The sequence below is a fragment of the Leiobunum rupestre genome, chromosome 1, assembly GCF_980474605.1.
Source record: "Leiobunum rupestre chromosome 1, qqLeiRupe1.1.hap1, whole genome shotgun sequence".
Classification (NCBI taxonomy): domain Eukaryota; kingdom Metazoa; phylum Arthropoda; class Arachnida; order Opiliones; family Sclerosomatidae; genus Leiobunum; species Leiobunum rupestre.
Window position 1 is genome coordinate 73,519,075 of NC_143384.1, and position 16,417 is coordinate 73,535,491.

The following is a 16,417-nucleotide window of genomic DNA, read 5'->3' on the forward strand; positions in this document are numbered from 1 at the left end:
TAGTAAATTTGAATTATATTTTGTTAAACCAACTTTTATTCAAAACCAAATTATCGGGAGTATTCTGTTTACTTGTCCTCGTCTGAAATGAACATTAGATGGGATAAGCCAAGTAAAGGTAGTAGTTTCGATCTAATTATAGGGAGATAGATACTTTTCCAAGACATAAGGCGGAGTGGCGGAGAGGTTAGCACTGTCGCCTCGCAGCAAGAGGAGTTGGGTTCGATCCCAGTTTGGGGCACTGTTTGAAAAATCAGAGCAACTCCTTCTGCATTGAGTTTACGAGTTATCTCCCCGCTGACTTAAGGGTTTTTCCCCCGAACTCTTCGGTTTCTCCTTTCCATAGAAACTTGTAGCGGTGAACGTTGATAGTGAGTGTAGGGAGCTGTTGACTCGCGTGGTATGAAGGGTTTGCCACCACCCTCGTACGTAGTGTAACCCGGCCACCTGTTTAAAGGCGTTATAAGTCGCTTGATGACTTAGGCCTAACTTAGGTGGTGCCTTGGTTGTTTAGCCTAGCTTATTATTATTTTATTATAATATGATTCTGGATATAGTATTCTTAGCGAATATTTGAAAATAAAGTCGTTGTATTTTCCTTAGACAGGTTAAGCCCGAGGTATAAAAACGTGTACGCGAAACGGGCAGAAGTGTATACTTAACTTCATTGCGCTCAGACTGTTCACCCTTCACGTTTTCAAACGCGGACTTAACTTGTCTATTGAGTGAAATGTTTAAAGGTGTAACTATAAATCAAGTAGAACAGCTGCTAGCTGTAGTAAAGAATATTTTTAGCGCGCAATTGAGTTTGTATCTGTTTGCGTGACCGTCTTTGCTGGATAGCTCATTCACGGGCCGTTGGTCAGCGCGGAAGAGTCGGACGTCGTTTAATCGGTGTGGGAAACTGAGAAGGTCATTCGCAGGTGCCGGAGAAACGCTACCGGATGCACTGGAGTACAAGTATGGGACCGGGGTAAAGTCTGCATCTTGGGGGAGTAGTGTCTCGCCAAGGCTATGTAGGTGAGAATGGCTGTAGCTCTTGACGTGTCACACGTTATTTGACCGTTTAGAGCCTTTTCCTGGATAGTGATACTCGATATCTATTTTGATACCACTCCGGACACAGGGTTGGATGGCATTTTATACCCTTTCTTTTCAACCTTTGCCCTTTTGTGAACAGAAATAACGGTTCAAATGAGGTCGTAAACTCGTAATAGGTCAAAAAATGCACTCAGAAGCAGGGCCGGATTAAGACTTTATGGGGCCCTAGGCCCAAGTTAATTTTGGTGCCCCCCTTCAATAGCGATCGAAGCGAGCTAGGCGCTTCCTCAATTTATAATTGAGAAATGGAAGGAAAATTAATTTTGCTGCCAGATTTAGTATGTCGTCAGGGGCCAGACGGCAGTCCGTCAGAGAATGTGACAATCAAACGTTTTTGGTTCATAGGGGTGGACGCGTTTACTAAAATAACTCCGGAAAATATTTTGTGAAAAGCAAATGATTAAAGTTTTGTACTTTTATTTTTTTCGAACCCTCTTGGTGCCCCTTGTAGGCTTGGTGCCATAGGCCAAGGCCTATTCGGCCTATTGGTTAATGCAGCATTAATCCGGCCCTGCTCAAAAGGAGACTACCCGAGGTGGTTATCACCGATTTTGTTGAAACTCGGGGGTTAGATAGACCATGGACAGTAAAGCCCAGTTCACACTATACAATTAATTGGGCCACTTAATTGAAACTAACTAATTGTAAGCAAGAAAATTGAATAGTGTGAACGGAAAAATTGTAACCATTGTTCCAACTTTTTCTGTTCACACTAGTCTATTCAATTTTCTTGCTTACAATTAGTTGGTTTCAATAAAGTGGCCCAATTAATTGTATAGTGTGAACTGGGCTTTAATTAAGAGGACAGGTTTTCGATACCCTTCCACAGTGCATTTTATTTCTCCACGCGTATCAATCAGCTCGAGAGACTCAGAGGGAGTCTTGCAAGGTCGTTTGTACCACGTGATCTTAAAATTTCAAAATGGCAATCTAACGCGGTTGATATTGTTACGTAATTTTTGCGCTTTATATTTTAGTAATTTTTAATTTTGGTTTTTTAATTCAATAAAAACTATCAACTGATATTTAGTATATCACATTTAATCTATAAAAACGTGAAAAAATACCTTTTGGCGTCAAAATGTACTTCTTGTTTATCTTTTTTCTTTTTTCGAACAGTATCGTCCACTCTTAGCGATACTTGTTTTTTTTTCAAATAACCTTGGACGACTCCCTTAGTGTGATTGGTTTACGGGGGCTAAGATCCAGGCTTTTTACCGATCCTCTAAAATCTACTATCTATGGGTAGAGCTTATGGTAGTATGAAAATTCCCAAAAGTTGCAATGGGCGTTAGTTTTCCCATGGCAACCGAAAATGTTTTTGATCTCTCATAAAAAAAAATCTCCATTAAAAAAGCATGGGATTTTCTCGGTTTCACAGGGTACTTACTTAAAAAAATTAAAAAAATTATATTTTCAAAACTTACCCAAAAAGATAAATTTGACCTATTTTAGGTAAAATTGATCAAGTTGGGTAAAATTGAACAAAGATTTTGAGTAAAATTGATCAATTTTGGTTAAATTTTAACAAAATTTGGATAACCGAGAAAATGCCATGCTTTTTTAAAAGGAAAGGTCAAAACATTTTCGGTTGCCATAGGAAAACTAAAGCCCATTGCAACTTTTCCCTTTGGCAATTTTCATACTATAAGGTCTACTTAACCCCCGAGTTTCAACAAAATGGGTGATAACCACCTCGGGTAGTCTCCTTGTCAGTAAATTCAATGGATAAACCGATAAAGTCTTATAGGGCGTTCAGATTATACAACTTTTAGAAACCAATAAGGTACAGATTAACCAAAAATGACTATATTCAATAGGCACCAAGAAATAATATTTCCGAGAGCCAGGACCTGCAAGTTACTGTACATATATTTTGCTTGTGTAGTCCCGTAGGCCGCTGTAGTGCTTAGGCGGAATAATTAGTTCTAGGTACTGTATGCAGTAAGTGTTTCCTTTTAACCAATAGTGAGAGCGCATGGTGATAAATTGTATACAGCTCTGAAAATTGATATACACGTGCCTTGAACTATACTCTCGACTACCCAATTTTTATTTTTCAAAAAAACCTACTGAAACAAAATTTATAAGCAAAAAACCCGCTTGTTGCCGAGGGCGCGCGCATCTTAGTTTGGTTGTATTATTTTAAATACAAATTCTACGTTGCACCGGATCGCCGCAGCTTTACAAATAAAAAATGGTAAATCGCGTGTAGCTCGAGTGGTAAAGGTGCTAAAGTTATGACCGTGGTACCTGTCATAGTAATACTTAAAACCTGATATGGAACCACATCGAGATATTCTTTTACTTGACGTTTTAACGATATAACCTTTTTCTTTGTTTTGTTTTATAAATATTTGAGTATTACGTCTAACCAATAAGTAACAAAAACTTCAAATGTAACTGAAATTGTCTACGTTTATTACATACTTAATGCAATATGATTTTGTTTTAAAAAAAATTACAATTTTTATAAAAACGTGAAGTAAAAAAAATATCTCGATGGGTTCCACATCACCGTAAAAAAAATCCTAACTTTACCACCTTTACCACCCGAGCTACACGCGATTTACCATTTTTCCCTATGGTGAAAAAGGTAAAAACGTCAAGTCAAAAAAATACCTCGATGTGGTTCCATGTCAGGTTTTAAGTATTACTATGACACGTACCACGGTAAAAAAATCATAACTTTACCACCTTTACCACCCGAGCTACACGTGATTTACCATTTTATTTGTGCAGTTGCGGAAATGCGGTGCAACGTAGAATACATTATTTGAGAAACACAACCAACGAAGATGCGCGCGTCCTCGGCAACAAGCGGGTTTTTTGCTTATAAATGTTTTTCCAGTAGGTTTTTTTTGAAAAATAAAAATTAGGTGGTTAGAGAGTATAGTTCAAGGAACGTGTATATCAATTTTCAGAGCTCTATACCAATTCCGAACAATTCGGGTGTTTTTTGTACAAGTAGCTTTTTTTGACATATTAAGGCTTAGAAAAAACACGACATTCTGTTTAAATGTGAAAAGTTTCCATTATTTCAACAAGCACTATACATAGTTTGCACCGAAGGGAGGGGCCTATGGTCTCCATGGAAACCGGGAGGGGGGGGGGCAAAAACTAGCTACTAAATAGGTATCCATTTTGTTGGTTATCTCATTGAAGCGACAAAACTAATGACAATTAGATTTATACGCTTTAAAGTTTTTAAAATAATATCGTGATGGGCCTTAAGCAAAACCAGATAGGATTTTAAACCCGGGTTATTTAAATAAATAGCAAATGACGACAAGAATATCTACGAAAAGAGGTTGGCAAAGTTTATCAAATTAGGCCTTTACAATTACCTTCGGTATCGAATAAAATGAAAATATTCGGTCTCTCTTTCTAATTGAACTATTCGAACAATTTTTAACAAGGCACGTAACTATTTTTAACGTATAACTAAATTCTTAATCATTTTAAAATAATTAAAATCCGCAAACAGACGATTGAATCTGTTAACCCTCGCGTATTAGTAAGAAATCTACACCAGCAAAATGGCGGCATTTTACGGTTCATTCTTTCTCAAATTACAAATATTACATATTTATTCTTGGTGCATATATCTATACTTGGAACTGCGTTATTGATGACGTAGGGATGCAAACTATGTTTATAAACAGTAACTTCCAGGTCCTGGCTCTCGGCGATTTCCTTATTTAAGTACCTATTGTTGTATCTCGACAATAGGTGCTTAAATAAAACATCTTCCCAGAAATTGCCAAGAAGTAATATTTCCGACAGCCAGGACTCATAAGTGATTATTTATATAGTACTTGTTGAAATATTAGAAAGCTGGAAACTTTCTCGAACGTAACATCGGTTTTTTGCTAAGCCTTAACATGCCAAAAAAATTTACCTAGTTAAAAGGAAACACTTGTTGCATACCGTTACTGCCAAAGTAATATGTTTAGTTCTAAAGGAATGAGTTTTCATCTTTTTCCGAAAGATAATTTTATACGAAATGAATTAACTCTGCCTCCATGAGAAGCTTTAAAATTGCCGGTATTATAAAAATATTACATATAATTTTAATTATTTATACCATAAGAGGATGATAATAATAATAATATTACCTTCTTATACTTAGTTTTAGTAACATTATATATTTTACCTTAAAATATATTATCGAAAATTAACATTAGTATGTTCCTTATACACGAGAGCCGACGCGTTTCTTATCTGACGCAAAATTCTCATGAGGGCAAAAACGCGTCTCAAATTGGCTTCAATATGACTTTTTGGCTAGCCATTCCAACCGTTTAACCGACCGACCGGAAATAGCTCCTTCCCAGATGAATTTGGAGAGGGGAGTAAAAACCAAGTATCTTTTATTGAAGCGTCCATTGTTTACAGGAAACCAAATCGTTAAACCTCGTGTGAACTTCAATAACGATTTGGGTTTAAATTTTTTATTATCGTCTGCTATACAGTTTTTTGTATACAATTTTGAAATTAGCTATAGCCTGCCAAAATTATTTGTCTGCTATTTCGATATTGGATAGTAAGCAGACGACGGGTCAAATGTTTCAAAGTTCCCGTTTCAGTGACGTTATAGCAAAATTTCATTGGTTGAATTTAAAATTACACCCAAAATTCAAAAATTGGTCAACTACCTGAAAAACTATGCGAATTGGTTGTCCAAAAAATGCACCAACGTTTGCTGTTCACACTGGTTAATTCACTTCCAATTTGGTTTACCAATTTGGTGTTCAAACTAATTGGACTCTTCATATCTCAAACAAAATGTTTCACTAAACTATTCATTAGAAATGATAGAAATTAATTCATTAAAATTGATTTAAAGCTACGGCTCAGACATTGATCCAAAACTCGTACAAATTTTTTATAAGAATCCACAAATTCGAAATCTTAGAATTTATCTCCGATAGACGTAATATGTAACATCTTAAAAAAAATCTGACTTTTTTAAAAATCCAAAATTTGCATTTTGACGTTGACCAGCTCTTTAGCCGAAATAGGACACAACCCTACTTTTTACAAGGTCACCTACAAATCGGATTATTGAGAAATTAAAAATTATTTCAGTGATTCATTAAATAATTTCGTGAGTAAGGTACATGTATGAACCTACAATTTAATATGATTATAATTAAAATATTATTATGAGTCATTTTAATATAGCTTAGGTTTTAGATTTATGTATTATTAGTTTAAAAAGTTTTCGGTTTAATTAGTCAATTTCGGTTGTATAAGATTTTGGGTTATCTGTTTTAGGTTATTGCGATTTGAGAATCGTTAAGTTAGGTTAGGCTTACAAGCTGTCATTTAGGTTTGTTTAGGTTAGGCGTAGGGTAGTCTAGGTTAGGCTTAGGTTAGGTTTATGGAGTTTAGGTAAGGGTTTATATTAGGCTTAGGGAAGTTTAGATAGGTTAGGTTAGGTTAATGTAAGATAATGTGAAGTTTAGGTAAGGGTTAGGTTAGGTTAATGTAGATTTTCTCAGATTAAGTTACGGCTTATGTTGGTTGGGCTTAGATTAGGATTCAGTTAACATAGGTAAGGTAACATTCGGGTTTATGTGGGTTTGGGCTATGGTTAAGATTAGGTTAGTTTAGTAGGGGTTTCAGCTCAAAGTGATTTTTTTGTTTAATTTTGGGTTATACAAGAATCTATATTAAGCATTTTTGCTATTTAGTCTATTTCTCATTTGCGAAAATGCAACTTCATAACATATACTTTAAAGATGAAATTAGCATAGATTCTTTTAATTTCTTTTGATTTAAAAATATATTTCATTACAACTTTTGAGATAGTATATATAGTTTAGTTTTATTTTAATACTTACTATGTAATATAATAAATTACCTTGCAAAATATAATTTTAGATCGATTCAATAATTTATCTGTTCATTGAGATTGTACTAGTTTTGGTTGAGTGGGAATTTTAATTTTTGTTCGTTGGGATAATTCTGATTGTACTGGCTAGCCCTTGGCAGAATTCTGTTATTTTTCTAACGAATTGGTTGTCGGTTGAATATGGTAGGCTATCAAAATATTATCTAGCTTAATTATCTAAACTGACCGCTATTATGGGATATTCGGATAAAGTTGTTTTCTTACGTTCAACTCTTTTTCGTTTGATGGTCACTCTTCTCCGTGGATTCGAGAAGGAAGGCTTTATGAGACCGGAGGCAGGCTGATTCTATCCTCTCTCCGTGTGTCTCTTCTCGCGTCCCTGTAATTGATTTGGCTTCCTCGTGATGATAGGGTTATCATATCCTCGTTTGAAAGGCCTCCTACCAGAAGCGCCTGAACCTTTCAGCTATTACGCACTCTAGTCGCTAATTTGGTTTTCCCAAATTAGAAAGAGCGCTGAGCGGAGACCTTCAGAAAGCGAACTACTTGCAGACACATCTCTTTCGGTATCTACGCAACGCGTTTTGAAATTACTTATGTTTAGACTTAGTTTCTCTTTTTGGTACCTACGCAACGCGTTTTGAAATTACTAATGTTTAGACTTAGTTTCTCCTTTTGGTACCTACTCAACGCGTTTTGAAATTTTTAATGTTTGGGCTTAGTTTCTCTTTTCGGTATCTACGCAACGCGTTTTGAAATTCTTGATGTTTAGGCTTAGTTTCTCTTTTCGGTATCTACGCAACGCGTTTTGAAATTCCTAATGTTTAGAATTAGTTTCTCTTTTCGGTATCTACGCAACGCGTTTTGAAATTCTTAATGTTTAGGCTTAGTTTCTTTTTTCGGAATCTACGCAACGCGTTTTGAAATTCCTAATGTTTAGACTTAGTTTTTTTTTTCGGTATTTACGCAACGCGTTTTGAAATTCCTAATGTTTAGGCTTAGTTTCTCTTTTTGGTATCTACGCAACGCGTTTTGAAATTCCTAATGTTTAGGCTTAGTTTCTCTTTTGGTATCTACGCAACGCGTTTTGAAATTCCTAATTTTTAGGCTTAGTTTCTCTTTTCGGTATCTACGCAACGCGTTTTGAAATTCCTAATGTTTAGGCTTAGTTTCTCTTTTTGGTATCTACGCAACGCGTTTTGAAATTCTTAATGTTTGGGATTAGTTTCTCTTTTCGGTATCTAAGCAACGTGTTTTGAAATTTTTAATGTTTGGGCTTAGTTTCTCTTTTCGGTATCTACGCAACGCGTTTGGAAAGTCTTAATGTTTAGGCTTAGTTTCTCTTTTCGGTATCTACGCAACGCGTTTTGAAATTCCTAATGTTTAGACTTAGTTTCTCTTTTTGGTATCTACGCAACGCGTTTTGAAATTCTTAATGTTTAGGCTTAGTTTCTCTTTTCGGTATCTAAGCAACGCGTTTTGAAATTTTTAATGTTTGGGCTTAGTTTCTCTTTTCGGTATCTACGCAACGCGTTTTGAAATTCTTAATGTATAGGCTTAGTTTCTTTTTTCGGTATCTACGCAACGCGTTTTGAAATTCTTAATGTTTATTCTTAGTACAGTTTCATTTACATGATTTTTAAATGAACTAAGAAACTAGCCATTGTGGTTAAGTTTCATTAACATAATAGCAGTAATATATATTTTTTCGATACACTAATTTTCTTTAATAGAGTGCACTCTTCTCGGCCTCTTTAAATTGTTTTGACAATTTTAAAGGCAATAGTTATTTAATTATAGAGTTACGCTATGGATGCACCGATATATTGGCCTACTTTTCTAATATCGGTATCAGCCAAAATCGGCTTCGCTTAAGTCGATATTGGCCGATACCGATATATATTAGAAAAATATTTTCAGAAAAACATTTAAAAATAAGAAAATTCTCGATTAACTATTGATAATATTTTATTTGATTAGCCGCGCCACGGACGCCAGACTTCAGAAGCTAGAATATACCTTTTTAAGACAGAGGGTTACGAGTATAAACAAATACAAACAACGATATTCGATTTGTGATAGAAAATATGTATCAAGTAAAATGAAAAGAAACATATCCGGATAAGCTCTTTCAAACTTTTTTTCACGAAAAATTAGAATAAAATAGTATGACAGTGTACTAAACCGTCTCTTACAATTCTTTTATCATATACACTATATTGTTATGATAGATAACTTTGTTAATATCGGCCGATTTATCGTCCAATACTACCGCTGATATATAGGCCACGAATAGCCGATTTATCGTCTGTACCCTTATCGGTGGATCGCTAGTTATCCCACTAAATAGCCTTGACTTAAGCGGAATGTTTGATCCATAAGAGGGGTTGGGAATTTTATAAAAGTAACTTTAATTAAATTAAAGTTAACTGTTGATTTTCTCAAGGTATTATTATTGGGCGTGTACTATTATTCAAATTGGTTTTGGTGTATATATTTCAATATCACGATAATTTGATCCCCTTTCAAATGTCAGGTATAAATATGGTTTTTGGTTGAAAATATTAAGTAGAAGATAATTTAGCACCACTCTCCTGAATGAGAACGTGTACTTTACCATAAATTTTCCCTTAAAAGAATAACGCAGGGGGGGGGGGGGGGGGGAATTTCCAATTTCAAAGATTTGCCATTTTGCCCTACGCCAGCGTCCACAGCCCGGACAGGTGACAAATCCAGCATGGACTACTAATGGTTGCACCTTAGACGCGAGCCACTCAACCCAGCAGAAGGTGAAGCAATGGGTTGACCATTTCCCACTTCGCACACAGCAGTGGGATTAAGAGCGGATGCTGTAGCAACTCCAGCCAACACCCTACCTACGTAGATAAAGAGTCAAGTTGAGAGTAGTTGTATGTGTTAATTATTTCTATTGTTAATTGTTTATTAAAGATCTCCCGTTTGGACACCGCTGAAATTAGGGGTAACAAAGGCTTAACGTTCGCGTCCAGACGGCTAGCGCTTAATTCGTCCAAGCGCAAAAAAAACGATCAATATAAAGAGTGTATCATAATAATTACCGAAGCCCTAGGGATTGTGGCTACTATTCGAAAGGCATAATAAATGTAATTGAAGCTGTTATTGGTAACATATTTCTGTGGGCGTCTGACGTGTGTTTACGGCCGTCGCCGAGGCAATAAATGAACGAGGGCAGGTCGACTAATTGAATCGACACACGAAGCACTTTGTAGACTCAAATTGACCGAATTAAAGCTGCTGGTATTATTAGCTTTTCGTCGTAAGTGAATCTGTCCTTCAGAGCGGACAATTTGCGTAAGGATTCCGCCTTTTGTAGGATAGCTTCTCTTTTAAGAGCACGAAGGCAATTCATTATTTTGGCGAGGGATGGAGGGATTGGTTAATCGCTCAGCGAATTTTTCATTAGACTTCATATTTATGACGGCAATGTATTTGGGATTATTTTCAAAAGGGCTTAATAGTCGTCTCAATAAACGCCGCTCTCCTTTGGCTTCTCCCATGACGTAGTCACTGATCTGAAATATTTTCAGTCGGGCGGTAACAGGGTTGCCAATTCAACTGGTAACCAACCAACCAAGTCAACTTCAATCCAACTTGTAAAATAGATTTTGCTTTCACTTTCACCATGCTTTCACAAAAGAGACAAGCCTTTGCACACGTGTGCGTCCTGGTCGAAGTAAATGAAAAATTTTATATGATATAAAGGTAAAATTTTACCTTTTTCAAACTTTTATATAACTTTTATCGCCTAAAATGTGGTCTTATTTCCGGCACCGCTTCAAAACCAAGAGAAAAGGACTAAATAAAGCCTGGCTTTCCATTCGACGTTCTCAGTTCTATTACTCCTTGGAGACTCGCTGATCTGCTTTTATTGAGACGCCTATAGACTAGATATTTTTAATATGAAAATTGACTAAGAAAAAGTAAATTAAAAAATTAATTTTATAGGTTTCATTTACAATATTTTCAACCAATAATACTTTGATCAATAGTTCTTTTTATAAAGAAACGTGGCCTTCTTGTTTTAATATGGCTCTAACGTCACAGTCTCTTACTTTGACAAGGCCCTGAGCGCGCTCTACAGTCGCCAAAGTAATATAGCTTTTTTTTAGCGCGCGTGAAATTCGCTCGTGCGAAGAATCTATACTATATTCCTAAGTGTCTTCTGTCTGTCTGTTTCTCTATAGGCGTCCGAGCCGTTCAACCTAGGACCTCCAAATTTCTCACACTATTCTTACGGCTCAAAGGCAGCGAGTCCAATTTCGGTTACGTTAATTAATTAATTAATGGTAAAAAGCGAGTCGAAATCTATGTACTTTTGCCCCTGGAAAGGTGCCGTGAATCCTGCAACCTACATACACCTATACGACCAATATTTTTCTGCCTCAGTCAATTTCGCGGCTGCGTCATCGTCACTTGGAGAATAGAGACTGGGAGGGGGGGAGGTTTAATTGAACGTAACATTTCCGGAAACCCCTCCCCATTGTAACATTTAGTGTACCAAAGGCCGAAGAGTATAGCTTTAAATTCTACATTTTCCTTTAAAGGCAGTATGTTTTTCATATTTATGTCACCAGGTTAATTTAATTAGTTAAATCATGTATTTTTGCCCCTGGAAAGGTGCCGTGAATCCTGCAACCTACATACACCTATACAACCAATATTTTTCTGCCTCCGTCAATTTAGCGGCTGCGCTAGGAGGGGGGAAGGGTTTTGTTTATGCCTAAGTCTTCACGGGATTTGAGTTCTAGCTGGGGCCCGGTCGAAACAGTCTTCACGGGATTTGAGTTCTAGCTGGGGCCCGGTCGAAACAGTCTTCACGGGATTTAAGTTCTAGCTGGGGCCCGGTCAAAACAGTCTTCACGGGATTTGAGTTCTAGCTGGGGCCCGGTCGAAACAGTCTTCACGGGATTTGAGTTCTAGCTGGGGCCCGGTCGAAACAGTCTTCACGGGATTTGAGTTCTAGCTGGGGCCCGGTCGAAACAGTCTTCACGGGATTTGAGTTCTAGCTGGGGCCCGGTCGAAACAGTCTTCACGGGATTTGAGTTCTAGCTGGGGCCCGGTCGAAACAGTCTTCACGGGATTTAAGTTCTAGCTGGGGCCCGGTCGAAACAGTCTTCACGGGATTTGAGTTCTAGCTGGGGCCCGGTCGAAACAGTCTTCACGGGATTTGAGTTCTAGCTGGGGCCCGGTCGAAACAGTCTTCACGGGATTTGAGTTCTAGCTGGGGCCCGGTCGAAACAGTCTTCACGGGATTTGAGTTCTAGCTGGGGCCCGGTCGAAACAGTCTTCACGGGATTTGAGTTCTAGCTGGGGCCCGGTCGAAACAGTCTTCACGGGATTTAAGTTCTAGCTGGGGCCCGGTCAAAACAGTCTTCACGGGATTTGAGTTCTAGCTGGGGCCCGGTCGAAACAGTCTTCACGGGATTTGAGTTCTAGCTGGGGCCCGGTCGAAACAGTCTTCACGGGATTTGAGTTCTAGCTGGGGCCCGGTCGAAACAGTCTTCACGGGATTTGAGTTCTAGCTGGGGCCCGGTCGAAACAGTCTTCACGGGATTTGAGTTCTAGCTGGGGCCCGGTCGAAACAGTCTTCACGGGATTTAAGTTCTAGCTGGGGCCCGGTCGAAACAGTCTTCACGGGATTTGAGTTCTAGCTGGGGCCCGGTCGAAACAGTCTTCACGGGATTTGAGTTCTAGCTGGGGCCCGGTCGAAACAGTCTTCACGGGATTTGAGTTCTAGCTGGGGCCCGGTCGAAACAGTCTTCACGGGATTTGAGTTCTAGCTGGGGCCCGGTCGAAACAGTCTTCACGGGATTTGAGTTCTAGCTGGGGCCCGGTCGAAACAGTCTTCACGGGATTTGAGTTCTAGCTGGGGCCCGGTCGAAACAGTCTTCACGGGATTTGAGTTCTAGCTGGGGCCCGGTCGAAACAGTCTTCACGGGATTTGAGTTCTAGCTGGGGCCCGGTCGAAACAGTCTTCACGGGATTTGAGTTCTAGCTGGGGCCCGGTCGAAACAGTCTTCACGGGATTTGAGTTCTAGCTGGGGCCCGGTTGAAACAGTCTTCACGGGATTTGAGTTCTAGCTGGGGCCCGGTCGAAACAGTCTTCACGGGATTTGAGTTCTAGCTGGGGCCCGGTCGAAACAGTCTTCACGGGATTTAAGTTCTAGCTGGGGCCCGGTCGAAACAGTCTTCACGGGATTTGAGTTCTAGCTGGGGCCCGGTCGAAACAGTCTTCACGGGATTTAAGTTCTAGCTGGGGCCCGGTCGAAACAGTCTTCACGGGATTTGAGTTCTAGCTGGGGCCCGGTCGAAACAGTCTTCACGGGATTTAAGTTCTAGCTGGGGCCCGGTCGAAACAGTCTTCACGGGATTTGAGTTCTAGCTGGGGTCCGGTCGAAACAGTCTTCACGGGATTTAAGTTCTAGCTGGGGCCCGGTCGAAACAGTCTTCACGGGATTTGAGTTCTAGCTGGGGCCCGGTCGAAACAGTCTTCACGGGATTTGAGTTCTAGCTGGGGCCCGGTCGAAACAGTCTTCACGGGATTTGAGTTCTAGCTGGGGCCCGGTCGAAACAGTCTTCACGGGATTTGAGTTCTAGCTGGGGCCCGGTCGAAACAGTCTTCACGGGATTTGAGTTCTAGCTGGGGCCCGGTCGAAACAGTCTTCACGGGATTTGAGTTCTAGCTGGGGCCCGGTCGAAACAGTCTTCACGGGATTTAAGTTCTAGCTGGGGCCCGGTCGAAACAGTCTTCACGGGATTTGAGTTCTAGCTGGGGCCCGGTCGAAACAGTCTTCACGGGATTTGAGTTCTAGCTGGGGCCCGGTCGAAACAGTCTTCACGGGATTTGAGTTCTAGCTGGGGCCCGGTCGAAACAGTCTTCACGGGATTTAAGTTCTAGCTGGGGCCCGGTCGAAACAGTCTTCACGGGATTTGAGTTCTAGCTGGGGCCCGGTCGAAACAGTCTTCACGGGATTTGAGTTCTAGCTGGGGCCCGGTCGAAACAGTCTTCACGGGATTTAAGTTCTAGCTGGGGCCCGGTCAAAACAGTCTTCACGGGATTTGAGTTCTAGCTGGGGCCCGGTCGAAACAGTCTTCACGGGATTTGAGTTCTAGCTGGGGCCCGGTCGAAACAGTCTTCACGGTATTTGAGTTCTAGCTGGGGCCCGGTCGAAACAGTCTTCACGGGATTTGAGTTCTAGCTGGGGCCCGGACGAAGGACGGGCTACCCAGCTAGTATACTAATAAAGCTGTTTCTTGTGACGTCAGAGCAACATTTTATCAAGTAATGTTTCTTTCGCGTTTTTTTTAAATAATAATTTATTGATTGTCATATTGTTACATATTTGTACATTTTTAAATTTATCCCGACGCCACATAATGCTTGTGCGTGGCCTGAATCGCTAAGGTTAAAAAGTTGTAGAAGAAACTCCCCAGTTGTGTAATACCTATTGGTGTCCAGTTTCACTAACATGATTTATAAATGAACTAAGATAGTAGCCGTCAGTGGCGGACTGGCCATAGAGTGGGCCCCTCAAACATGATAGCCTTATAGTTGTTAAAGCTGGGGCCATTGTCTTCTGGCAGCCCAAAAAATTAGACCCAGTCCGCTAGCCGTTGATGTCCAGTTTCACTAACATGATTTTTTAAATGAACTAAGATACTAGCCATTGATGTCCAGTTTCACTAACTTAATTTATAAATGAACTAAGATAATAGCCGTTGATGTCCAGTTTCATTACCAGGATTTATAAATGAACTAAGATACTAGCCATTGATGTCCAGTTTAACTAACTTAATTTATAAATGAACTAAGATACTAGCCGTTGATGTCCAGTTTATTATCATGATTTATAGATTAACTAAGATACTAGCCATTGATGTCCAGTTTCACTAACATAATTTATAAATGAAGTAAGATACTAGCCGTTGATGTCCAGTTTTATTATCATGATTTATAGATTAACTAAGATACTAGCCATTGATGTCCAGTTTCACTAACATAATTTATAAATGAACTAAGATACTAGCCATTGATGTCCAGTTTCACTAACTTAATTTATAAATGAACTAAGATAATAGCCGTTGATGTCCAGTTTCATTACCAGGATTTATAAATGAACTAAGATACTAGCCATTGATGTCCAGTTTAACTAACTTAATTTATAAATGAACTAAGATACTAGCCGTTGATGTCCAGTTTATTATCATGATTTATAGATTAACTAAGATACTAGCCATTGATGTCCAGTTTCACTAACATAATTTATAAATGAAGTAAGATACTAGCCGTTGATGTCCAGTTTTATTATCATGATTTATAGATTAACTAAGATACTAGCCATTGATGTCCAGTTTCACTAACATAATTTATAAATGAACTAAGATACTAGCCATTGATGTCCAGTTTCACTAACATGATTTATAAATGAACTAAGATACTAGCCGTTGATGTCCAGTTTTATTATCATGATTTATAGATTAACTAAGATACTAGCCATTGATGTCCAGTTTCACTAACATAATTTATAAATGAAGTAAGATACTAGCCGTTGATGTCCAGTGTCATTACCATGATTTATAAATGAACTAAGATACTAGCCATTGATGTCCAGTTTCACTAACATGATTTATAAATGAACTAAGATACTAGCCATTGATGCCCAGTTTCATTATCATGATTTATAAATGAACTAAGATACTAGCCGTTGATGTCCAGTTTCACTAACATAATTTATAAATGAAGTAAGATACTAGCCGTTGATGTCCAGTGTCATTACCATGATTTATAAATGAACTAAGATACTAGCCATTGATGTCCAGTTTCACTAACATGATTTATAAATGAACTAAGATACTAGCCATTGATGCCCAGTTTCATTATCATGATTTATAAATGAACTAAGATACTAGCCGTTGATGTCCATATTCATTACCATGATTTATAAATGAACTAAGATACTAGCCATTGATGTCCAGTTTCATTATCATGATTTATAAATGAACTAAGATACTAGCCGCAGATGTCCAGTTTCATTACCATGATTTATAAATGAACTAAGATACTAGCCATTGATGTCCAGTTTCACTAACTTAATTTATAAATGAACTAAGATAATAGCCGTTGATGTGTAGTTTCATTACCAGGATTTATAAATGAACTAAGATACTAGCCATTGATGTCCAGTTTCACTAACTTAATTTATAAATGAACTAAGATACTAGCCGTTGATGTCCAGATTCATTACCATGATTTATAAATGAACTAAGATACTAGCCATTGATGTCCAGTTTCATTACCATGATTTATAAATGAACTAAGATACTAGCCATTGATGTCCAGTTTCACTAACTTAATTTATAAATGAACTAAGATAATAGCCGTTGATGTCCAGTTTCATTACCAGGATTTATAAATGA